Source organism: Callithrix jacchus, chromosome 11, assembly GCF_049354715.1.
Source record: "Callithrix jacchus isolate 240 chromosome 11, calJac240_pri, whole genome shotgun sequence".
Lineage (NCBI taxonomy): Eukaryota > Metazoa > Chordata > Mammalia > Primates > Cebidae > Callithrix > Callithrix jacchus.
In genome coordinates, this window is record NC_133512.1 from 38,997,288 (window position 1) to 39,023,589 (window position 26,302).

Genomic DNA, 26,302 nt, shown 5'->3' on the forward strand with positions numbered 1-26,302 from the left:
TAATGATAATGGTTGCACAACTCTGTAAATACACTGATGTGTACACTTTAAAATAGTGAATTTAATGGTATGTAAATTATATCTCAATTTTTAACATCCAAATAATTGAAAAATCAAGACAATAATAAAAGAAGTGATGAAAGGTTTCCTTCGATGACAATTTTTGGCAAAGTATTTAAAGATTTCAAGAATTTTGGGAAGAAGAGATGAGCAGAGACTGCAGTTCCTATAGAACGAATTGAAATAAATGCCTATAATCAGAAGTTTTTCCTTTGACTTTAGGTGAGTTTGATAAGGATAAAAAACTGCAGAGAAATGGGTTTTCTCGTGTACCTAAAGTTACCTACCTTGGGCTAAGTTGGCAGCAAGGTTGCTGGCAACTACTCCTGAAAGACAGAAAGGGAGAGAGAGAGAATTTGCAAGTTTGGTATATTACACTGCATGTAACTTGAGTATCTTTCTTCCTGTATTAACACCACAGATCTCTGCCACTAATCCCACAACACCACACCCTGTAGCCACAAACAGCCTTCAGGTTTTTCCCCTGCCTTCGTAACAGTCTTAAGCCCAACCACATAATCTGAATTGGAAGATTTAAATTGTTTGTATATGCTCCAAAAGGAATCCCAACTGTTTGAGTGTTTCACATACTTGGAAGTCAGTAATCACACAGCCCGGGTGATGACTGAATGAGTCACACTGAGGAAAACACAGACTGGAGTTGAATCTGGACTACAATTTGCAGATGTGCCCTTACGCCCACTCGCAATGGGAATCTCCACTTATTTAAAGCCTCTAACTATAACTTAGTACCCATTCTCTTATACTGAAAATTTACAAAACCAGCAAGTTTTCTGAGTTGAAAATAACTTTCAAATAAAGCTGAAAGTAGCAAATTTTTTACATTTTGAAAATATATATATAAAGAGAGCAGTGAGTGCATTAGTTACAAACATCTAGCAAGCTGTGATTTTTAAGGTTTTTAAGGATAATTTTTATTTTAAAGTCATAGCATCAAACTTATCTATTTCAGAGAAAATGTCATTTCTTCTTTTCCTGTACCCATAGTAAAATGATATTGATGGATGGAGTATAATCACTTTCACAAACAAAACTTAACTTCTTTAAAAATTCCACTGTAGATTTACTTAATAATATGGTTAACTCCTTTTGTAAGAATGAACAAAGAATGAGCAATGGTGATTTAGAAATAAAATAGATTATTGGCCTGGTGGCTCATGCCTGTAATTCCAGCATTTTGGGAGGCTTAGGCAGGCACACTTGAGTCTAGGGTTCGAGACCAACCTGGGAAACATAAGGAAACCCTGTCTCTACAAAAAAAAAAAAATTAGCTGGGCATGGTGGCAAGCACCTGTGGTCCTAGCTACTTGGGAGGCTAAGGTGGGAGGATTGCTTGAGCCCGGGAGGTCAAGGCTGCAGTGAGCCAAAACTGTGCCACTGCACTGCACTCTAGCCTGGATGACACAACAACTCCCTATCTCTAAATACATACATACATACATAAAATATTATAATCCTTTAGGGAAATTTTGTTAAAGTCTCTTTTAGTCATAATATGTTTATTATAGATCAATACCTTTAGAAGAAAAAGTTGCACTGTACCTCTGTATAGTCTTCTCAAGGGCTGGTTCTTATGCTAGTGAAGCAGTAAATAATTTGATCATCTCCACTGAAGAAAAGAGAAAGAGTAGATATTAAAGCTTGAAATATAAATCTAATGTGAAATGCCAAATAGATTTCATCATTTGAACCAAGAACTTAATGGTGGATGCCTTGAACAAGGACTTGAAGAAGATTCTCAAGCTATATCTAGTTCCCTAATCAATTAGATATGTCTGCTATGGACTTTAGAAGTAAAGCATGAGTAGAATTTCTATATGATATCTATTGCTCTGCTTATAATTTCAATCCTGAATATATAATCCCTCTCAACCTCAGTTAGGTCACCATACTAAGCCAGGGTAAAAGCTCAGCCCTCAGTTAAAATGATTTTATGCAAAATGAGTATTTTCAAGAAAACTAGAAATTATCAAAATGAGAATTTCCTGAGGAAAACTTAACAATAAAAAAAATGCACACATCTGAAAGGTGAGTGAGCAGAGAATACTTCCAGGGATGTTAATTTGTGTACTCTAAGTACTCACAGTAATGCATCAGAATGCAAGTCCTTAGAAAAATAACCAGCCATGATGTTCTTCTTTGTTCTTGTCGCCTTTCATTTGTTCCTTGACTTTAGGACTCCCAAGGTTAGTACAGTTTTTTCTTAATGCTTTTGCTGTTTAAGTTTTTCCTTATAAATTTGCCCATTTTTCTTAAGGATTTTTGTCATTTCTTCCAGCAAATAAAAATATTTGACATGGGATAGCAATCAATCAGAACTACATTTTGAAATACATAATATATAGACATGCATGTTTGGTTTTATGAATAGTGTTATATAGCTGCGGTCACTAAAATAACTTCCAATGTAAATTTTTTTGTTTTGCTTGTGCAGCATTTGCAATTTCAGTCATTAAATGAGCTTTGCAGGTGTGCAAATACATGGTTAATCCTGGTGTTTTCTGAAAGACTGCTAGCCACATCAACCTATACTTTGGAAGACTGGCAAAATGGAGAAGCTTTTTCAGAATCCAACAATAAATTAATAAGATGAGTTGTATAACAACTGGAACTTTGTAGAGTTAAAAAATAAGACCACCTGAAATTTTACTTTTTTAATTCATCAAGGATTGGATTTTTAAATGCAAAACCAGATATGACCATTCTTGCCTGTCCTTTCCTTTTTCTTTCATGTAAACATTATTTCCTTGATAGGGAGAGATCCCCTAACCTGTACTTCTCATTACAGTACATTCAGACTGCTTTGGTGAGTTTTGTTTTGGGATGTTTCTTTTAAGGGGCACTTGTGTGCAGTAGAGAGAAACCATCTTTACATCTTTAAGGTGATGTGTGGCTTTTAGAAAATACCAACTAAACTATTTAGATGACATGCAGAAACCAGTAAAAAAAAAAATACCTGTACCTTTTCAGTGTATTTTTAATGGTTTTTCCACACTATGTTTAGCTGATCACACAAAGAGCTTTATAGTAACAGTTCTTTGCTATTTCTACAAGAGAAAGGTAATCTGATAGTAATTCCCATTGTAGAGTCAGCCTAAGCTGTGAACTTTAAAAATGTGTCAGTAACAGAAGTCAGGCTTCATATTACTTTGTAGCAGCCAAGAATTCAGGTTAAATTTTGGACCCAAATTCTGGAAATTACGAAGGAAAACAATTCACTCAGGTCTACATAGGAAGGTTGAGAATATCTTTTATATTTGGATGCCGTGAAAATGACTTGGAAAAATTTCAAGTTCTTAGGTATTATTGCCACCCCAGTGGTGACCAGTCATCAATTGTCTTCAAATGATCCCATACATTATTAGTTCTTATGAATTTGCAATCATTGACTCACTATGAATTCGGTAACCCTTTGTATAAATAATTCTTCTCAAAAGAGAGGATGAACTTAGCACTAAGAAGCATATAGGCATCTTAAACATCCTTTGAAGAACAGCCTAAGAGAATACTGTTTATTTTTTTGCTGCATGTGAAAGTTCACTCTCAGTATCAAGTTTATTTTGTCCGCTAACTTTGTTAACCTTTCCAATTTCTTCAGTATTTGGTGTCCTTTCACAAAGAGCTGTTAGGATAGAACAGTTGCATCAGGGTTAAAGGCCAGAGCCATTACCATGTTAACCTGAAGCATATATACTATTTCTTGAGCTCACAATGTGTTTTTGATTACTTTTTAAAAATAAAAAATGCCAAGAGTATTACAGCATTGTACAAGCAGCATCTATAAAACCTCCTATATCTAGTATATGTTACATAAATGCTTAAAATATTCCTATTTGTAAAGTCACTTAAAAGGGCAGGAAAAATGTAGTTTTTTTCATTAAAAGAATCAATCTGATGGTTTCATTTTAGCTAGCATAGCTGAATTTGTGATGAAACCAGAAATTTGAACTTTTTCAAAAACTGATGAATTTCTACATATCTTCTAAAATAGTATTTATGTGACCATGGTTAATGACTGAAACAATATCTATTCTTATTGAAATCATACTATCATAATGAATAACTAACTGAGAGATATTTTCTTGTAAAGATTTACTGCTAATCCCTTGGTCGTAATTCATTTCACTTAAGAGACATTCAGCCTATTGCTTAGAAACAGTATTTGCAGACTTCACCAGGGTAACAGCTCTAATCCTTAAGGTAATCATCTTTCACCCTCCTCTCCAGTTCTTTCTCCTTTTAAGTCTTCACTGGTCTTTTTAGAAAAACAAAAACTAGAAGACAGCTATTATTCTCCTCCATGGGATAGTCTACTTCATTCAGGCAAGTAATATCTTCTTCTGTTTACCTTCATCTAAAACAAGTGCACAGGGTCACCCTCTTCATGCTGATATTTTCCCAAAGCAGAATGAAAGACGATGTCGGGAGACAGCCAGATTGCCAACTATAAGAAACTAAGAAGTAAACTCCCTTTGCCTTTCTATCTTTGTATGCAATACCCAAGGGAGAGGAGAAAGAACAGATGATAAAGGGGAAAGGAGGAGAAGAGAAAAGCTACGTTTCTATGTCAGAACTCACCCTAAAACAGTATGAATATCTTCTTTTACTTTCACTAATATTCATTAACAACATTTCGAAGCATACTATAATCAGCAATAAGGCAAGAATAATTATTACTTAATTATTTTATTTAATGCTGGCATTTTCCTTTATAATTTCAGGCCAAAGAAGTATTAGTACACAAAGAATGAAAACACTAGTACACAAATAATGGATTACATGCTTTCATATACCATAGCAAAGGACAGGATTGCATAAAGATTTTGTGCGTTTGTAGATGTCAATGCAACAACTGTCAAAAAAGGGAAAGGATTTCAGAATTCTGTAGCAGGTATAAGTTCTTTAGGACCCTGAAACTGTTTATTTTCTTCAATTACTTTTTAGTCATCTACCCACATTTATCATTGGCTTTGGCTGGAAAAATAGAAGTCATTCATAGCCCTGAACGATAATAGACAATTGGCTAAAATTATAATGCATGTAATTTGGTAATGAATGCTACGTTTTTATCAAACAACTAGACAGGCTTCGGTCATCAAAAGACCTTCTAGATAATAAAAAGGTAAAATTTTTACCCTGAATCTCAAGTTTGTGCTAGGTTCTAGAAGTTATTTAAATTTCTACTTTTCAAAAAATTACTCTAGTCCATATAAATTTAGAAAAATCACTATTCTACTACCAGAAAACTTATTTGCAAACCACTTCTGTGTAAGGCAATAAGAATTAATTAATATTTTAGACTTAGCTTATGCTTCCAAGTATTTGCTTTCTCCTATAATGTTTTTATTTGAATATGCCCATGATTCCAAGCTAGAAACGTTCATATCTCTGATGTCCTCTGCCATTCAGTCTCCAAGTTCTCTAAACTCCACCTCCTACTCTCTCCACTGTCCGTGGATCTCCCCTGTCATTGCCTTAGTTCAGATTCTCATAGAATGCCTGGCTGGACTACCTGGTGGGCAAGAAAACCATATTCTTCAAGTGTCAGTATAGCAAATACAAGGTAAAATATGAGAAAAGCTTAGGTTCAATGAATGTATATAGAAATTTGAAATTTGAAGCTCTGGAAAGCAGTTATATAAATTATGTGTTATTTTAATGTCAACATTTGTGTATGCTTTGTATATTATTTTAAATTGTATAAAAGGTGCCCCCAGAATCTTTTCAATGTTTAGGACTTTTAAAATTTATTTTAATAGCCTTTATCTGTCCTTATTACTATCAGTGACATTTTCCCAAAATGCACCAATCGTGTCACTTACTTGTTTAACGATCTTGATGGGTCCTTAACACCAGAGGGAAGGTTCACATGCCTTAGCTTCACAAATGAGGCCCTCGATGGAATAGCCAGAACTTGTCTTTTCAGTCTTCACACATTCATCCTTTGTCCTTTAATCACATTGAACTGTAAGTTCTGCAGACATAGAGATTTTATTTAATATTTCTCTTGAATTTTCCAATAGGATCTTATACATTGCTCTTCCTAAAAGCACAGTGGCTCATGCCTATAATCCCAGCACTTTGGGAGGCTGAGGTGGGCAGATCACCTGAGGTCAGGAATTCAGGACCAGCCTGTCTGACATGGTGAAACCCTGTCTCTACTAAAAAAATACAAAAATTAGCTGGGTATGGTGGCATATGCCTGTAATCCCAGATACTCAGGAGGCTGAGGCAGGAGAATTGCTTGAACCCTAGAGGCAGAGGTTGCAGTTAGCCAAGATCACACCACTGCACTCTGGCCTGGGTGACCAAGCCAGACTCCATCTAAAAAAAAAAAGAAGAAATAAAAAGGATAACAAAAACTAATGACAGGCATATAGTCTTAAGACTTCATTAAATTTAGATTATTTTCCTTTGGACCAGCACCAATGTTTCTTTTGCCTATTCTTTGACATTTTCTTCATTCAGGTTCAAAACAATCCAGTCTTTAATATACTCTACAGATGACATGTCAACTGGTAACATCCTTCCTCGGATATTTTGTTTTTATAAAGGCAGGATGTGGCTTCTTCAATCTGACCTTTGGACACTTATTATTATGAAAATACATAAGTGAATTATAAAAATCCATTTATTGACTCACATGTTGGTTCACCATATAAAATCAGCAAAAAATGTCACCACAACTTCTACATACCACACCCCAAAAGGAGAAACTTCATGCACTACCATACTATTAAGTAGCCTCAGAAATCCCTACCCACTGTTTTAAGGCTGAGTTCCACAATGAGGTCATGTGAACAAAACCTCAGGTTCCCACATAGGGTAGCTCTCTCTGGAAGGAAAGGGAGCTTTCACTTCTTCAAGCTGCAGATAGCCTCATGCACAAACCTTAGGAACAGGGCCAGACCAAGATCCATGGGTTCTCAGGACAAGCTAATAATTTGCCATCCCTTTAAACCTATACTTTTCAAAGTCTAGCTAGATCACTACGTGTTTAGAAAAGAGGTTGGAAACTCACTAAGAAAAAGAGAAAAAACAAAAGGAGCATTCACACAGCTTCTCCTCTTGTCATGAAAAATCAACATGAAAACAGCAAAAACTCTTGGCTCGTCGTGGTCACTTTTATGTGTCAGCTGGACTGGGTCATGGGGAACTCAGACCTTTGGTCAAACATCTGGTTGTTTCTGTGAGGGCATTTTTGGATAAAATTAACTACATAAAGCAGTTGTCCTTCCTAATGTGAATGAGCTTCATCCAATCAGTTGAAGGATTGAATAGAACAAAAAGCTGGAACTTCTCTGAGTAAGAAAGAATTCCTCGTGCCCAATGATCTTCAAACTGGGACATCAGCTTTCTTTTTTCCTGTGGTTGGAATTGAGCTAAAACATCAATTCTTCCAGGGTTCCAAGAATGCCAACCTTCAGGGTAGAACTACACCATCAGTTCTCTTGAAAATGACTAATTCAGGAAAAAACAAAACAAAATGCAACATATATTGAAAGACGTCAAGGATGTTTATTTCCAAAAAGTAAAATGTTTCCACGTTAAAAGATCTATTAATATAATTCAACATACAAGTAGATCCAAAGAGAAAAATCACACAATTGTAAAAATGCTAAAAAAAGATTTGGTAAAATAAATAATCTTTAATAATTTCCTGTAAGTTTGCAAGTGTGTGTCTATACCTGTGCATACGTATACATATACACACAAACACCCCTGTATTTCAGGCTTAATACAGAAATACCAAGAAGATCCTCAATAAAGTAAAAATTAAGACAAAGATGCCTACTGGCTCCCAATCATTTAACACTGTATTAGAAGTATCAGCATTAGAGTTCAACTAGGAAAATAATTAGAAGCACAAAAATTAGATATACAAGATCAAATATAGAATTAGCTACACTGGTATGCTTGCATACATTGATTATTTAAGAGATTGAAGTTCTAGAGAATTCAGTAAATTGGCAAGGACAGTATGAAATCTGTATCTTTCAAAAAGACACACAACATATTAGAAGATAAAATGGAAAAAATTCCTTTTTCACAACAATGAGTAACTGAAACAATAAAAATATTTTAAAACTTGTCTAGTGATAAGCTTACAAGAAATGTACAAGATCTGTAGAAGGCAAACTTTAAGATACTACTAAATTATGTAAGGGAGACTGGAAAAAACAAAATTTTATAAAAGGAAAACCAAAAAAATTTAAAGTAACCAATACATTTAATGTTACTTCTATGAAATATTAGGAAGATGTTTCTGCTTCCTACTAGACAAACTGCTTTTGGCATATGTATGGAAAAATAAAAACAAAGGATTAAAATAAAATAAATGCTGGGAGACCCTAGTACTACCATATTTTAAAACATATTCAAAAGCAATAATAGTTAGACGAGTGAGATAATAATACAGGAAGAAATAAACAGATAATATGAAAAGAACAGAATGTCCAGGAATTAACCCAAATACATTTAGGAAATTGCATCCCAAAGGTTGCAATTCAATCACTAAAGGAAAAAATGGATTATTTAAGAAATTGTGTTGAGAAAGATAAATAGCCATTTAGGACAAAATATTTTTGGTTGCATACCTCATATCTTATACAAATGTAAATTTCAAATGGACCAAAGAGTTGAATGTGGTAAATTAAGCTGTATAAATACTAGAAGAAATAATGTTACCATGTTTTATAATCTCTGATAATTAGAGACCCCTTTTGACCCCCCAAAAAACTACATAAGACACTGATAACATTATTAGATTTTAGGAAGGTATGTTGGTTTTGTTGATGTGTCAACTTGGATAAGCTATGTAAGGTCTCCAGTTGTTCAATCAAGCACTCAACTAGATGTTGCAGGAAAGGTATTTTGAGGATGTAAATAAAACTCCTAATCGGTTAATTTTAAGTAAGAGAGGTTATCCTGGATATTCTGCAAGGGCCTGACTGAATTCACTGGAAGGCAAAAATGCAGGAGAGATATTTTCTGAGGAAAAGAGATCTTCTGCCTGTGGACAACAGCCTCTACCTGAGACTGTGGAGTTCCCTCCAGCTTGGAATCTTCCTTTCCTGACTACCTTGCTGTACAGCCTAATAGCTCCAGCCTGCACCTGTGGGTTTGAGACTGCCCATAATCTCACTCTTCCTGAATGGCTGCCCTGCAGATTTTGGACTTACTTAGGCAGACCCCACAATCACGTAGGCAGATAGACAGACAGACAGACAGACAGACAGACAGATGGACGGACAGACAGACAGACAGACAGACAGACAGACAGACAGACAGACAGATAGATAGATAGATAGATAGATAGATAGATAGATAGACAGACAGACAGATAGATACATAGATACACAGATACATAGATAGATTAGACAGATAGATAGACAGATAGAGAGATAGATAGGCAGGCAGGCATGTAAATATATACTCGTAACTCCTACTGCTTCTTTGTTGAACCATGGTTAATACAGGAGGGTAACTGTGTTCAGGATGAGAGATCTGGGAGATAAACTTTCTGCTGTATCTACTCTTATATTTTTAAAATTGGAAAAATGTGAATATATTCCAAATCAACAAATAAACCAAATACATTTAGACAATATGCCCTAAACACAAAGTATTGAAAGCTCTGTGTTAATTAATAGAAATGTGTTCTAACCTCTTTTTTTGTTAATTTTTTATTGGATTTTAGGTTTTGGGGTACATGAGCAGAGCATGCAAGACAGTTGCATAGGTAGACACATGGCAGTGTGCTTTGCTTTCATTCTCCCCTTCACCCACATTTGGCCTTTCTCCCCAGGCTATCCCTCCCCACCTCCCCATCCCACTGGCCCTCCCCTTTTCCCCCAAATAGACCCCAGTGTTTAGTACTCCCCTTTCTGTGTCCATGTGTTCTCATTTTTCATCACCCACCTATGAGTGAGAATATGCGGTGTTTCATTTTCTGTTCTTGTGTCAGTTTGCTGAGGATGATGTTCGCCAGATTCATCCATGTCCCTACAAACGACACAAACTCATCATTTCTGATTGCTGCATAATATTCTATGGTGTATATGTGCCACATTTTTCCAATCCAGTCTATTATCAATGGGCATTTGGGTTGATTCCTTTGCTATTGTAAACAGTGCTGCAATGAACATTCGTGTGCATGTGCCCTTATAGTAGAACGATTTATAGTCTTTTGGATATATACCCAGTAATGGGATGGCTGGGTCAAATGGAATTTCTATTTCTAAGGCCTTGAGGAATCGCCACACTGTCTTCCACAATGGTTGAACTAATTTACACTCCCACCAACAGTGTAAAAGTGTTCCTTTTTCTCCACATCCTCTCCAGCATCTGTTGTCTCCAGATTTTTTAATGATCGCCATTCTAACTGGCGTGAGATGGTATCTCAATGTGGTTTTGATTTGCATCTCTCTGATGACCAGTGACAATGAGCATTTTTTCATATGATTGTTGGCTTCATATATGCCTTCTTTCGTAAAGTGTCTGTTCATATCCTTTGCCCACTTTTGAATGGGCTTGTTTTTTTCCTATAAATCTGTTTGAGTTCTTTGTAAATTCTGGATATCAGCCCTTTGTCAGATGGGTAGACTGCAAAAATTTTTTCCCATTCTGTTGGTTGCCAATCCACTCTAGTGACTGTTTCTTTTGACTTGCAGAAGCTGTGGAGTTTCATTAGGTCCCATTTGTCTATTTTGGCTTTTGTTGCCATTGCTATTGGTGTTTTGTTCATGAAGTCCTTGCCTACTCCTATGTCCTGGATAGTTTTGCCTAGATTTCCTTCTAGGGTTTATATCATGCCAGGTCTTATGTTTAAGTCTTTAATCCATCTGGAGTTAATTTTAGTGTGAGGTGTCAGGAAGGGGTCCAGTTTCTGCTTTCTGCACATGGCTAGCCAGATTTCCCAACACCATTTGTTAAACAGGGAATCATTTCCCCATTGCTTGTATTTGTCAGGTTTATCAAAGATTGTATGGTTGTAGATATGTTGTGTTGCCTCCGGTGTCTCTGTTTTGTTCCATTGGTCTATATCTCTGTTTTGGTACCAGTACCATGCTGTTTTGATTACTGTAGCCTTGTAGTATAGTTTGAAATCCGGTAGTGTAATGCCCCCCGCTGTGTTCTTCTTGCTTAGAATTGACTTGGCTATGCGGGCTCTCTTTTGGTTCCATATGAAGTTCATGGTGTTTTTTTCCAGTTCTGTGAAGAAAGTCAATGGTAGCTTGATGGGGATAGCGTTGATTCTGTAAATTACTTTGGGCAGTTTAGCCATTTTCACGATATTAATTCTTCCTAACCATGAACATGGAATGTTTCTCCATCTGTTTGTGTCCTCTCTGATTTCGTTGAGCAGTGGTTTGTAGTTCTCCTTGAAGAGGTCCCATACATTCCTTGTGAGTTGTATTCCAAGGTATTTTATTCTTTTTGTAGCAATTGTGAATGGCAGTTCATTCTTGATTTGGCTTTCTTTAAGTCTGTTATTGGTGTAGACGAATGCTTGTGATTTTTGCACACTGATTTTATATCCTGAGACTTTGCTGAAGTTGCTTATCAGTTTAAGGAGTTTTTGGGCTGAGGCAATGGGGTCTTCTAGGTATACTATCATGTCGTCTGCAAATAGAGACAATTTGGCTTACACCTTTCCTATTTGAATACCCTTTATTTCTTTTTCTTGCCTGATTGCTCTGGCTAGAACTTCCAGTCCTATATTGAATAGGAGTGGTGAAAGAGGGCATCCTTGTCTAGTGCCAGATTTCAAAGGGAATGCTTCCAGTTTTTGCCCATTCAGTATGATATTGGCTGTTGGTTTGTCATAAATAGCTTTTATTACTTTGAGATACGTTCCATCGATACCGAGTTTATTGAGGGTTTTTAGCATAAAGGGCTGTTGAATTTTGTCAAATGCTTTCTCTGCATCAATTGACATAATCATGTGGTTTTTGTTTTTGGTTCTGTTTATGTGGTGAATTACATTGATAGACTTGCGTATGTTGAACCAGCCTTGCATCCCCGGGATGAATCCTACTTGATCATGATGGATAAGTTTTTTGATTTGCTGTTGCAATCGGCTTGCCAATATTTTATTGAGGATTTTTGCATCTATGTTCATCATGGATATTGGCCTGAAGTTTTCTTTTCTTGTTGGGTCTCTGCCAGGTTTTGGTATCAGAATGATGTTGGTCTCGTAAAATGATTTGGGAAGGATTCCCTCTTTTTGGATTGTTTGAAATAGTTTCAGAAGGAACGGTACTAGCTCCTCTTTGTGTGTCTGGTAGAATTCGGCTGTGAACCCGTCTGGACCTGGGCTTTTTTTGAGTGGTAGGCTCTTAATTGCTGCCTCGACTTCTGACCTTGTTATTGGTCTATTCATAGTTTCAGTTTCCTCCTGGTTTAGGCTTGGGAGGACACAGGATTCCAGGAGTTTATCCGTTTCTTCCAGGTTTACTAGTTTATGTGCATAGAGTTGTTTGTAATATTCTCTGATGATGGTTTGAATTTCTGTGGAATCTGTGGTGATTTCCCCTTTATCATTTTTTATTGCATCTATTTGGTTGTTCTCTCTTTTATTTTTAATCAATCTGGCTAGTGGTCTGTCTATTTTGTTGATCTTTTCAAAAAACCAGCTGTTGGATTTATTGATTTTTTGAAGGGTTTTTCATGTCTCAATCTCCTTCAGTTCAGCTCTGATCTTAGTTATTTCTTGTCCTCTGCTGGGTTTTGAGTTTTTTTGATCTTGCTCCTCTAGCTCTTTCAATTTTGACGATAGGGTGTCAATTTTGGATCTCTCCATTCACCTAATATGGGCACTTATTGCTATATACTTTCCTCTAGAGACTGCTTTAAATGTGTCCCAGAGGTTCTGGCATGTTGTGTCTTCATTCTCATTGGTTTCGAAGAACTTCTTTATTTCTGTCTTCATTTCATTGTTTACCCAGTCAACATTCAAGAGCCAGTTGTTCAGTTTCCATGAAGCTGTGCAGTTCTGGGTTGGTTTCTGCATTCTGAGTTCTAACTTGATAGCACTATGGTCTGAGAGGCTGTTTGTTATGATTTCAGTTGTTTTGCATTTGTTGAACAGTGCTTTACTTCCAATTATGTGGTCAATTTTAGAGTAGGTGTGATGTGGTGCTGAGAAGAATGTGTATTCTGTGGATTTGGGGTGGAGAGTTCAGTAAATGTCTATCAGGGTTGCTTGCTCCAGGTCTGAGTTCAAGCCCTGGATATCCTTGTTGATATTCTGTCTGGTTGATCTGTCTAATATTGACAGTGGAGCGTTAAAGTCTCCCACTATTATTGTGTGGGAGTCTAAGTCTCTTTGTAAGTCATTAAGAACTTGCCTTATGTATCTGGGTGCTCCTACATTGGGTCCATATATGTTCAGGATCGTTAGCTCTTCTTGTTGTATCAATCCTTTTACCATTATGTAATGGCCTTCTTTGTCTCTTTTGATCTTTGTTGCTTTAAAGTCTATTTTATCAGAGATGAGAATTGCAACTCCTGCTTTTTTTTGCTCTCCATTTGCTTGGTAAATCTTCCTCCATCCCTTTATTTTGAGCCTTTGTGTATCCTTGCATGTGAGATGGGTTTCCTGGATACAGCACACTGATGGGTTTTGAACTTTTATCCAATTTGCCAGTCTGTGTCTTTTGATTGGTGCATTTAGTCCATTTACATTTAGGGTTAATATTGTTATGTGTGAATTTGATACTGCCACTTTGATGCTAAGTGGCTGTTTTGCCTGTTAGTTGTTATAGATTCTTCATTATGTTGATGCTCTTTAGCATTTAGTGTGATTTTGGAATGGCTGGTACTGGTTGTTCCTTTCTATGTGTAGTGCCTCTTTCAAGAGCTCTTGTAAAGCAGGCCTGGTGGTGACAAAATCTCTGAGTACTTGCTTGTTCAGAAAGGATTTTATTTTTCCTTCACTTCTGAAGCTCAGTTTGGCTGGATATGAAATTCTGGGTTGAAAGTTCTTTTCTTTAAGAATGTTGAATATTGGCCCCCACTCTCTTCTGGTCTGTAGTGTTTCTGCGGAGAGATCTGCTTTGAGTCTGATGGGCTCCCTTTGTGGGTGACACGACCTTTCTCTCTGGCTGCCCTTAGTATTTTCTCCTTTATTTCAACCATATTGAATCTGACGATTCTGTGCCTTGGGGTTGTTCTTCTTGTGGAATATCTTTGTGGTGTTCTCTGTATTTCCTGCATTTGAGTGTTGGCCTGTCTTGCTAGATGGGGGAAATTTTCCTGGATGATGTCCTGAAGAGTATTTTCCAGCTTGGATTCATTCTCTTCGTCCCCTTCTGGTACACCTATCAAACGTAGGTTAGGTCTTTTCACATAGTCCCACATTTCTTGGAGACTTTGTTCATTCCTTTTTGCGCTTTTTTCTCTAATCTTGGTTTCTCGTTTTATTTCATTGAGTTGGTCTTCGACTTCAGATATTCTTTCTTCTGCTTGGTCAATTCGGCTATTGAAACTTGTGCATGCTTCACGAAGTTCTCGTATTGTATTTTTCAGCTCCTTTAATTCATTCATATTCCTCTCTAAGTTATCCATTCTTGTTATAATTTCCTCATATGTTTTTTCAAGTTCCTTAGTTTCTTTGCATTGATTTAATACATGTTCTTTTAGCTCACAAAAGTTTCTCATTATCCACCTTCTGAAGTCTAATTCTGTCATTTCGTCACAGTCATTCTCCATCCAGCTTTGTTCCCTTGCTGGTGAGGAGTTTTGGTCCTTTCTAGGAGGTGAGGTGTTCTGGTTTCGGGTATTTTCCTCCTTTTTTCGCTGGTTTCTCCCCATCTTTGTGGATTTATCTGCTTGTCGTCTGCGTAGTTGCTGACTTTTCGATTGGGTCTCTGAGTGGACGCCCAGATTGTTGATGATGAAGTATTTCTGTTACTTGGTTTTCCTTCTACCAGTCTAGCCCCTTCGCTGTACGACTGCTGAGGTCCACTCCAGGCCCTGCTTGTCTGGGGTGCACCTCTAGCAGCTGTGGCACAGTGAGGGATGCTACCCGTTTCTTTTTCTGCTATTTTGTCCCAGGATGATGCCTGCCAAATGTCAGTCTTTTGGATATAGAGGGGTCAGGGAGCTGCTTGAGGAGACAGTCTGTACTTTATAGGAGCTCAATTGCTGAGCTGTGAGCTCTGTTGTTCATTCAGGGCTGTTAGGCTGCTATGTTTGATTCTGCTGCAACAGAGCTCATTTAAAAAACCCTTTTTTTCTCAAATGCTCTGTGTTGGGGGGTTCGGGCTTTATATTTGGATGTCCGTTGAAGTGTCCTGCCCAGCTAGGAGGCAGACTAGCCACTGTTTGCCTGCCGAGGCTCTGCCCTGCTGTTGTGTGATTCGCCCTGTTGCTGCAGGCTCTGCTGTTCTGCTGTGGTCTCCGCCACACCCTGCGGCGGAGTCTCTCTGTTGTAGCGGGTTGCTTCGGCAATGGCAGGCTGCGTCAGCAGTGGGCGTGTATCTCAGTTGGGGTGGGTTGCCTCAGTAATAGTGGACGCCCCTCCCCCACAGAGCGTCTCGGACCGTCTGCACAGGGATCGTTTGAAATCGCGGTTTTGTTCGTCCCACTGGGCTACCCCAAACGCTCTGTCCCTGCAATCCCCTGGGCTGGCCCACTGTCCATGTCTCGTTCAGTCTCAAGTCCAGCCCTCTTCAAGTCTCAGGTTGCCAGTTCAACAGGGCACCTGGACAAGCGCGCCCTGTGGGGAGCGCTGGGTAGGGCTGGCCGCTGCCACCCTGGCTGCCGGCTTCCCCAGGCAGAGGTACTGCCTGGCATCCCGCGTCTCCTTATACTTGAAAATTTCCCCGTTCTGTGGGCACCAAAGATCAGTCTGGAAATGCAGCTCCGACTCACCTCTCTGCGGATTCAACGAGAGCTCCAATCCTGGGTTGTTCTCACAGCGCCATCTTGAGTCCTCCCATGTTCTAACCTCTTAAAAGGATTTAGAAACTTGCTATTTTCTACCAAAATTAAATTCAATATTTTCTCAAACACCTAATATTTGCTGTTTGCCTACACATGGCTCTACTTCTAATTCTATTTCAAGTGCCTGCATTAAAAAAATGTATATTGAAAACTTGGTATGTATCTTGACATATAAAAATGAGCATTGGCTTATCTCAAGGCTTCAAACTGACCCCCTAGCATGAATTGGCCTTCATTTATCTACTTGTGTTGCACTCCCCAAGGCCCTGCCTCTGCCAAGAGCAGTATGGAATGGTAGAGAGACTGGAGACATAGAGGGTTCAGTCTAACCATAACATTTATTAATTCTGTTATGTATAGTCTCTAACCAAACTGCTCTAAATTCAGAATAATTTGTGTAATGGTAAAAGAAACAGCTGCTCTGTCTGTACCACATAACATAATAAACCTGGAAGCATTTGCAAACTGTGCAGGATTAGGTAAATGCAAGCAAATGTTTTTATCATCGTTAGTTATTTTGGATTTGAGTCTACTCATGCTTGGACTGATGTAACTACAAATCAAGAAGGAAAAGAAAAGGAAGGGGTAAGTTATTTGGTAAGTATTTGCTCTGCGTAGTCTCCTTTCTTAACCTCATTAAATATAGCAACTCTTGAAGGTAGGTTAACTCTGCCAAAGATCCAGAACAGATAAGAAGGGAAACTAAATTTTTTTGGGGGGATGGAGTCTCACTCTTTCACCAGGCTGGAATGTAGTGGCATGATCTTGGCTCACTGCAACCTCCAACTCCTTAGTTCAAGTGATTCTCCTGCCTCAGCCTCCCAAGTAGCTGGGTCTACAGGTGCTCACTACCACGCCCAGCTAATTTTTGTATTTTTAGTAGAGACAGAGTTTTACCATGTTGGCCAGGATAGTCTTGATCTCCTGACCTTGTGATCCGCCCACCTCAGCCTCCCACAGTGCTGGGATTTCAGGTGTGAGCCACTGCTCCCAGCCAGGAAGCTAAATTTTAAAGAAGAAACTGCCTGGCATGGAAGTTGGTACTACAATGGAATGGCCATACAAATAACTGTCCTTGTTTATTTATATATCACAACCATAAATATATATGTAAAATAACCCAGATCCTTAAGCCCAAAGACCCATCAGATTAAAATTAGTTAAAACAATGTTCTACATTAGATAAATCAGACTAGAAGACTGAGATTGCATTAATATGTCCATTTACCTGGTTGAAGAGAAACACTGAACACTTTATACAAAATGATTTTGTTCACAGCCTTGTGGATTTTCTCAGCAATAAAATGACTTTAGGAAAACACACTTTTAAAAATCCCTCGGATGAACTATAGATTTATTCTAATAGGGCATAAACTGAATCATATAAAAAAAGTTTTTTTTCTGAATGTGGGATGATAACATAAATACATGGTTTTCGCTGATTAAGATTTTGTTAATTTTCTCAGAATATTCTTATTGTAAAACTAAATATTTATTTTTAGACTATTTTATTTTTGAGGCTATGTATTAATATACTATAATAACTAATTTTATTTATATTTTAGATTCATATTAAGCTTAGTCATTTGAGTACTATATGCCATATTTATTTCTATTATTTTATAATTTTTATAATAATCATTAGTTGTAGTACTATTTTTCTTAATGAAGTAACAGGCAGAGAGGCCTTGAATAACTAAAGCTTTATTACATATTTGAAATGTTCTAAGAGTAGATCTTAAGTGTTCTCAAAAAATGGTAACTGTGAGGTGATGGATGTTCTAATTAACTTGATGGTAATCATTTCGCAGTGTATACTTATAACCAGTTATAGCACTGTACACATGAAATATATATTATTTTGATAATTATACCTCAATAATGCTAAAACAAATAAACTGTGTATCTAAAACAGAAACACTTTATTACATACAAATTATACCTTAATAAAGTTGATTTTAAGAAAAACTGAGCCTACCTCTTGGGACATGTCCAGAACTGTACAATGTGGTTAGAAAGATCAGTCCTCCTCATACCTTCAAGCTGTGAGACTGGCCTGCTTCTTTTTAATCATTTGTCCTACAAATAGAAGACAGAAGAGACTTCTTCAAGAAAATTTTTATTTGCAATCACTTCTCTGCTCAAATCCTTCTAACTATTCCCAATTATTTTAAAAATAAATTGATACTTTGAATTGGAAAGGTAACAGTTAATTACTCCATTACTTGATTACTACAATTTGACATAGTACTTATTTTCCAAACACATCATTCAGAATTCTGTCTCCTAATTACAAACCTTCTTCCTTGCTTCCTACCAATCCTTCAGAAATGTGTTTCAAGTTCCACTCCTTTCTAAAGCTAGTCCAGCTAAAGGCAAGTGCCCCGCTTCTCCATGTTCACACACTCTCACTCATGTGCACACACGAATGCCTATGACTGATCATGTATATAAATACATGTTTTTTGATTGATGGTGACTGTGTTACATGTAAGTTATTATGCTTCAAGCATCTTTTGTAAATGCATGCAAAATATTGTAAAATGGGGGGCCTTTGTAAATTTTAGTTGCCATTCTTTCTACTTTTTTCTGATTATAAGCACCTTGAGGGCAGTGTTGCCATTTTGGTTTACCACCTGGCTGGTTATAGCTCTTCTAATATGGCAGGTGTTCAATAAATTGCATTGCATAAGGATCTATGGTGGACTGATTAACTTCTTGGCAAGTGAAATTTATTTAACATTCCCCTTGAGTTCACAAATGGTTTATGTACTTCACAAAGCACCATTACTTAAAATCATTCTGGCCTTGCTTGAATCTGACAAACAACCTCTAAATAAAACACTAAGGGTTCTAAAATGAAGACTGTCTTTTAGCCACATGGAGTGTTTTCATTTTTATTACCCTATTGTTACACACATATCAGACTGGAATATGGTTTACATATTGGAACCTTCCAACCTCCAACCCAGCAGTCTTGCACTGGTCTTTCCATGCTCTGTTTTCTTTGTGAATCACGGATTAGTACTGTAGCCTTTCTGACCTGCAATAAAACTCACACATTCCCTTAAACATATGCTACTCTACAATGAATTTCATTGAAGGAAAAAATACATGTGAATTCTACCTGACGGATTTTTTTCAGCTTTGGGGTACTGTGGTTAGATCAAATAATGCAAGTTATGTCAGGGAGAGCCAGGAACTTCAGGCCTCCATAAATTCTGATCCTGTGAATCTACTGACAGAATTAGAAAGAACATTTTTCTTTGTCAAGGTTTCAACTTCTTTTTGTTTAAACATCAGCTCTTTCTCCTCAACTTGCTGTTGTTTCTCAGACAAAGCAGAATCAGAAGTCATATTCCAAGGAAGGATGTGGCACATGATAAATGACTGGAAATAAAGCTTACTACTGGAAAATACTCTTTAATAGTTCTCACTTGGATATCACACTTTTGTTTTCTCTCTTTCTCTTTCTCTAGCACTGGACTTTGGAAAACACACATATCCATACCCACACAACATAAAATAAAGCCTGATTTTGTATGTATTAATACTTATTTACATTAGTAAGTTGAAGAAGTTTTAAGTCACATTTAAATATCTTTATCATTTCCAAAGCTTTTTAAGGAAAGGGATCTTATTTATCTATCACTAGAAAATACTGCTATGAAATTCCCCTCTGCCATCTCCACATAGAGAAGAGATATATACACATCAATACACACATATTAATTTTGTTTGCCCTTTTCTACACAGAAACTCTGGAAGAATAAATTCTTAATTTGTAACAAAAGATAGTATGTACACTTCAGCTCATTTATTTTTAGGGAAGCATCTCTATCAGTTATATCCATTTGTTCTCATTATGAATACATACAAAGCACTTTTAATCTTCTTTTTGAAAGTAGACAGTGGGGGGAGTTATTTTATCCCATCATGAATTACGGCTTTAAATTTACTTTGTTTTTAAAAATATTTTTAAAATTAATATACTTTGGAGTTTGCTGAGGAATTTTACATTCCCAGAAAAACTTGGTAGAACATACAGTTTCCATACATTATCATCCAACCCTCCCCACTTATAATTTCCTGTATTATTAATGATTTGCTTTAGTGTGTAGTACATTTTAAATATTCTTTTAATACATGTTTTTGGTAGGATTTACATTAATAATATTCAATCTATGTTTAATAGTAGCTGAAAGTACATTTTTAAATGGACATTTTGCCTTTATGTTAAAAATACACAATAAAGATCTATATAAAGTTATAACTGTATATTTTTATGAGATATAAATAGTACATAATCCATCCCATTATTATGATACGTTATAAAATTTTAAGCCTACCTTGATGCTTTTTTGAAATAAACACACACACACACACACACACACACACACACCTGCTTGGTCACTTTCTGAGTCCTGCATGGGCACTTTACTTCAAAATGTGCTAATTGCTCTGACTTTGGCCCAGGCTCTTTGCTGGGCTGCACACCTCTGCCTGCTACATCTGTGTTTACATAAATTGTGGGATCACTCAGAGCCCTGCTGCTGGTCCCTTTAGCTTCTTTCAGGACCAGCCTTCAGTGAGTCTAACCAAAGTCAAAGTCACCAAGATCAGTTACTCCTGAGAGCTTACTCTGGTCAGAATTTGCCTTTCATTAACAGTTTGATGCAAAATCATAAACAAAATATTCCCTCAACTGAGGATATACAGCTTGTAAGAGTGTGAATTTAAAAAGTAGTTGATAAATTACTTTGGAAGACCTTTACTATTAATTTCTGTCAGGAGACAGTATAATAGTAAAGGGCATCCAACATTGTTCCAAAAACAACACTTCCTACAACAGGGTAGAACTCTCTGCAGTGTCATATTGAAATTAATCTTGCTCTCTGTTGGTTACCGAGTGCTATTCAAAGTTTTTCAGCTGAAGTTAAACAGAAGTATTGTTCTTACGTAAGAGTATAAAACCAAATTCATATATTTTTATATAATTAATGTCTGAAACACAGGTCAAATAATGTCAGCAACAAGATATAAGAGGGAAGAAAAATAAATATGTAAATATTAGAAGTCAGACTCACAAATATAATGAAATAAAAAGTAGTTGGAAACCTATGCCTATTCTAATACAATGAATATATCATTTGTTGTACTCTGTGATGTTTTTTAGGTAAAGCAAAACTAATTTGTCAGTTTGAATGCCTGACAAAGAATTCAAAATAATTGTTCTAAAGTAGCTTATTAAGTTACAAGGAAACACTGTTATACACATTAAAAACATAAAAAAAAATGAACAAAATGAAAAATTCAATGTAGAGATGGGGATAAAACAGCAAACAGAAACACTGAAACTGAAGAATACAAATGAATAAAATGAAAAAGGCAATGGAGAGTGTCAACAGTAGACTTGATCAAATGAAAGAAAGAATCTGTAAACCGAAGAGAGACATTTGAAAATATGTAGTCAGAAGAGAGAAAATGAACAGTGAAAAAGGGATGTAAAATGCCTGTGGGATACATGGGACACAATAAGGAGAGCTAACTTTTACACTGCAGGAATTTCAGAAGAAAAGATAAAGGGTAAAAGTTTATTTAAAGAAATAACAGCTGAAAACTCCCTAAATCTACTGAAAGATACAACCATCTAGATACGTGAAGATCAAAGCTCTTCAATCAGGTCCAGCCAAAAGAAGACTTCACCGAGACATTTTATAACCAAACTAGCAAAAATCAATGACAAAGAAAATCTTAAATGTGTAAGAGAAAATTGGTTTGTCACAAAAAATGGAAACACCATACTGGCTACCAGATTTCTCAGCAGAAACTTTGCAGGCCAGGAGGTGTTATAATATTTTTGAAGTACTGAAAGAAAAAACTGCCAACCAAAAATACTTTGCCTGGTATAGCTGTTCAGTAATGGAGAAAGCAAAACTTTCTCAGACAAGAAAAGCTGACAGGGTTCATTATTACTAGATTTGCCTTACAAGAAATGCTGAGGGGATTACTTCAAGCTGAAAAGATGGATGCTTCTTAGTAAAATAAAGTAATATGAAAGTATAAAACTTATTGGTAAAAGTACCTAAAGAGTCAAATTCAGAATATGTAATACTGTACTGGTGGTATGTATATCACTTATAGCTCTAGTATAAAGGTTAAAAGACAAAAGTATTAGAACAACTATGGCTACAATAATAATACACAATATAAAACTATGTAAATTGTGTCACTGGAAACATAAAAAAGGTGAAAGAGAGTAAGTACACAGAGTTTTTATATATAATCAAAATTAAGATATTAGCTTAAGATAGATTGTTAAAATTATAAGATATTATATGTAAGCCTCACAGTAATCACAAGCAAAAAGCTACAGCAGATAAACCAAAGATAAAGAAATCAAACCATACCGTTAAAGAAAATTATCAAATCACAAAAGCAGAAAATAAGAGGAGAAAGGAACAAAGACAAAACAACAAGAAAATAATTAACAAAATGACAATAGTAAGTATTTATCTAAAAATAATTACCTTAAATGTAAATGAATGAAATTATCCAGTTAATAAAACATAGAGTGGCTTAATAGATTAAAGAAAAAATATATAAGACCCAACTATATCAGACTTACTTCGGCTTTAAGGATACACATGGACTGAAGGCTGAAAAATGATGTTCCATGCATGTGGAAACCAAAAGAAAGCAGGGGCAGCTATAATTATATAGGACAAAGGAGAGTGTGAGTCAACACTGTAAAAAAAGAAAAAGAAGGTAATTATATAATGACAAAGGGGTCAATTTATCACAGATATAAAAATTATATATATTTATGCAACTAATAGCAGAGCACCCAAATATGTAAAGTTAATACTAACAGATGAAAATGGAGAGATAAACAGCAATATAGCAACAGTAAGAGGCTTCAATGGATAGATTACTGTGATCAATGGATAGATTATCCAGACAGAAAATCAATAAGGAGACATTGGACCTGAACTGTCTCAAAAAATATATACAGAACATTCCATTCCACAACAGCAGAATACATTCTTCTCAAGCATAAAACAGAATATCATCTACAATGGATTCTGTATTAGGCCATAAAACAAGTCTTAATAAATTTAAGTAGACTAAAAGTACATATTTTTTCCAACTATGATAGCATAAAAATAGAAATCAGTGACAGGAGAAATAATGGAAAATTAACAAGTATGTGGAAATTAGACATGTTCTTTTATCCAAAGATAACAGCCTTTTATCCAAAGATAATAGTCATTGGGAAAAAGTTATCTTAATTGATGTGAAGTGATATCTCATGGTGGTTTTGATTTGCATTTCTCTGATGATAAATGATGCTGAGTACCTTTTTATATACCTATTGGCCATTTGTATGCATGTTCTCCTTGGAAAACTACCTATTAAGGTTCTTTGCCCATTTTTTTAGGTAAAAGTTATCACTTTATATTTACTTCACACAATCGCACAATTGCCCATCAATCGAGTGGATAAAGTGTGGTGTGTGTGTGTGTGTGTGTATGTGTGTGTGTGTATGAGATGGAATATTAGCCATAAAAAGGAACAAATTGATGGCATTTGCAGCAACCTGAATGAGATTGGAGACTACTATTCTAAGTGAAGTAACTCAGAAATGGAAAACCCAACACTGTATATTCTCACTGACATGTGGGAGCTTAGCTATGAGGACACAAAGGCATAAGAATGATACAGCAGACTTTGGGGACTTGGGAGGAAGGGTGGGAGTGGGCAAGGAATAAAAGACTACAAATAGGGTGCAGCATATACTTCTCGAGTGATGGGTGCAGCAAAATCTCACAAAGCACTACTAAAGAACTTACTCATGTAACCAAATACCACCTGTACCCCAATAACCCACGGCAAAATAAAAAAAAAATTTAAAAGGCTATTATCAAAAGTTCATGGCAGCATTATTCACTATAACCAAGATATGGAAACAACCTATCTATTGATGGATAAATGGGTGGATATATCATGGGTGTGTTTGTGTGTGTGTATACAATGGAATATTAATAAGTCTTAAAAAGAAAAGAAGGTCCTCTCATTTTGGACAGTATGAGTGAAACTGAAAGACATTATACTTAGTGAAATAAGCCAGACACAGAAAGACAGATGCTACATAATCTCACTTATGGGTAGACTCTAAGGAAGTTGAACTGAGACAGAGAGAAGAGAATGATAATTACCAGAGGTTGGAGGTTGAGGAAATGGGAAGACTTTGGTCAAAGGATAAAAATTTCGATTAGGCAGGATGACTGAATTTTGGAGACCTAATGTTCAGCGTGGTGACAATAGATTTTTAAAATATACTATATGCTTGAAATTCAGAGAAGCTAAGAGAGCATATCTTAAGTAGATAGGCATGTTCATTAGCTTGACTGTGGGAATTACTGAACAATGTGTATGTACATTAAAACACCATGTTACACTACTTTAAAAGAAAGAACTCTTTTTTACCAGTGTGGTATTCTTTTAGGTAAAGCAAAAGCAGATTTGTCCACAAATTCAGAAGCAACACTTTTCATTTAAAGAGCTAAGTAAAGCACATACAAATTAATAACATGTATTTCTAAGAACAAAGGAAAGAATTACAATTAAGAACTTTTAACATCATTCTAAATACATCAAGTCATCGACTTTGTGGATTGATGTGTTTATTTTAAAGTTTTAATCCTTTGAAAGTCTTTATACAAATCAGTGCTCTTTAAAACTGATTTGCTAGTATTATACTAATATAGGGTGATAAATTCATTCCCTACCTATCGTGAAGTAGCATTAAGATGAAACATATTTCATTAACTGTTTTTTGTTTGAGGCAGTTATGGATGTTCTATATCACTGCAGGTAATTCCATATCTTAATAACCTATGGCAAAAGAAAAAAAATTAAAAGGCAATTATCGAAAGTTCATGGCAGCATTATTCACTATAATCAAGATATGGAAACAACCTATCTACTGATGGAAAAATGGATGGTTATATCGTGTGTGTGTATTTTCTCTTTAAAATACTGCTCAAAACTCACCTACACAAAATATATGAGGTAAGGAATCTGCTTTATGTTCATTTTAGCAAATATTTTCACTGAAAGTCCATGTTACATGGTAGAAATAGCCTATATTATGTCTTTGCAGTAGAATTGAATTCTGGGGAATGTTAGTGATATTCCACTGGCTTTTGACAATTAGTAGCTCAGAACACAGTTAGATTATAGGGGTATCAGCCCACTTAACATTGAGGGTGGCTCAGTGAGATGTGATCCAAGGGAAAAACAGAAGTAAGGATCATGGACCTCTCTGATATGAGACATGGTGGTGCCCTATTTACTAACAAAAAGGCTGGAATCAAGCATGTGACCACCTTACAAGCCATTGTTTCTTTTACTCTCTACGACATGTACTTGGCCTCTCAGCACAGCACAGCTACCCTGGCAATACTGCCAGCCTTCTGCTGAACTGGCTCAAAAAACAAACAAACAAAAATCCTATATCTGAAAGTGCACAAGGTGTTAAGAAACTAAGGTTCAATGCATGTTAATTTTAACTCAACAAATGCTTGTTATAGTAAATATTATATAATACAGAGAAAAATAAACATTTCATATTTTATAAGAACTAAGGATTATATGTGAGGTTTTTTGTTTTGCTTTTACTCAAACGAAAATTTTAAATCTTTAGTTTTATTGACTACCCTCTTAGGAGATTTCTAATATGGCTTAGAATTTTTTCCCCAAAGCTTTTGCTTTTAAGTATTAGACATTAAGTTTCAACTACCAGTAGGTAACTTTTTCTTGACGTCATCTCAAGTTGGAAGATGAGATATGTGCCTTTTCTAGATTATACCAGTTACCTATAGCTTACAATAATTGTGTTTTATGGAAAGCACTTTAGGTCCTCAGGATTGTACTTTCAATCAGCCACTCTATATATACACATGATAAGCAGTTTGCTACTGGTAAAAATTTCTTAATACTATACAGAAAATTTTTGTTTTTTCTGCTATTATCTTCTTTTTACAACTATTTCCTAAGTTGAGGTTATATGCGTTTGTATCTGCCTATGATTTTTCTTTCATATGGACTTTTCAGGCATTCTGTAACTCCTTTATGTCTACCCACTCAGCCAAAAGCAAGTTCCCAACTCCAAAAGTACGAGATTTCAATTAGTTGGTTCATGGCATTATTGACAAGATATAAGAAAATTGATTTGCAGAGACTTAGGTTGCAACAAAAGTTCCAT

At 36.1% G+C, this 26,302-nt stretch overlaps 1 long non-coding RNA gene across 2 annotated transcripts; it reads right to left on the reverse strand.

Annotated features, from left to right (window-relative positions):
- Window positions 1-1,595: 1,595 nt before the first annotated feature.
- On the reverse strand, window positions 1,596-24,933 carry LOC103794799 (uncharacterized). 2 transcript variants are annotated; one of them, XR_004728354.3, is made up of 6 exons: window positions 24,825-24,933; window positions 22,661-22,779; window positions 18,011-18,111; window positions 7,103-7,542; window positions 5,904-6,055; window positions 1,596-1,690 (listed from the first exon to the last, which is right to left on the reverse strand). It is a non-coding gene; the product is annotated as an uncharacterized LOC103794799 (long non-coding RNA). The 2 variants fall into 2 exon arrangements; XR_004728355.3 differs by lacking the exon at window positions 7,103-7,542.
- Between the last annotated feature and the right edge of the window lie 1,369 nt (window positions 24,934-26,302).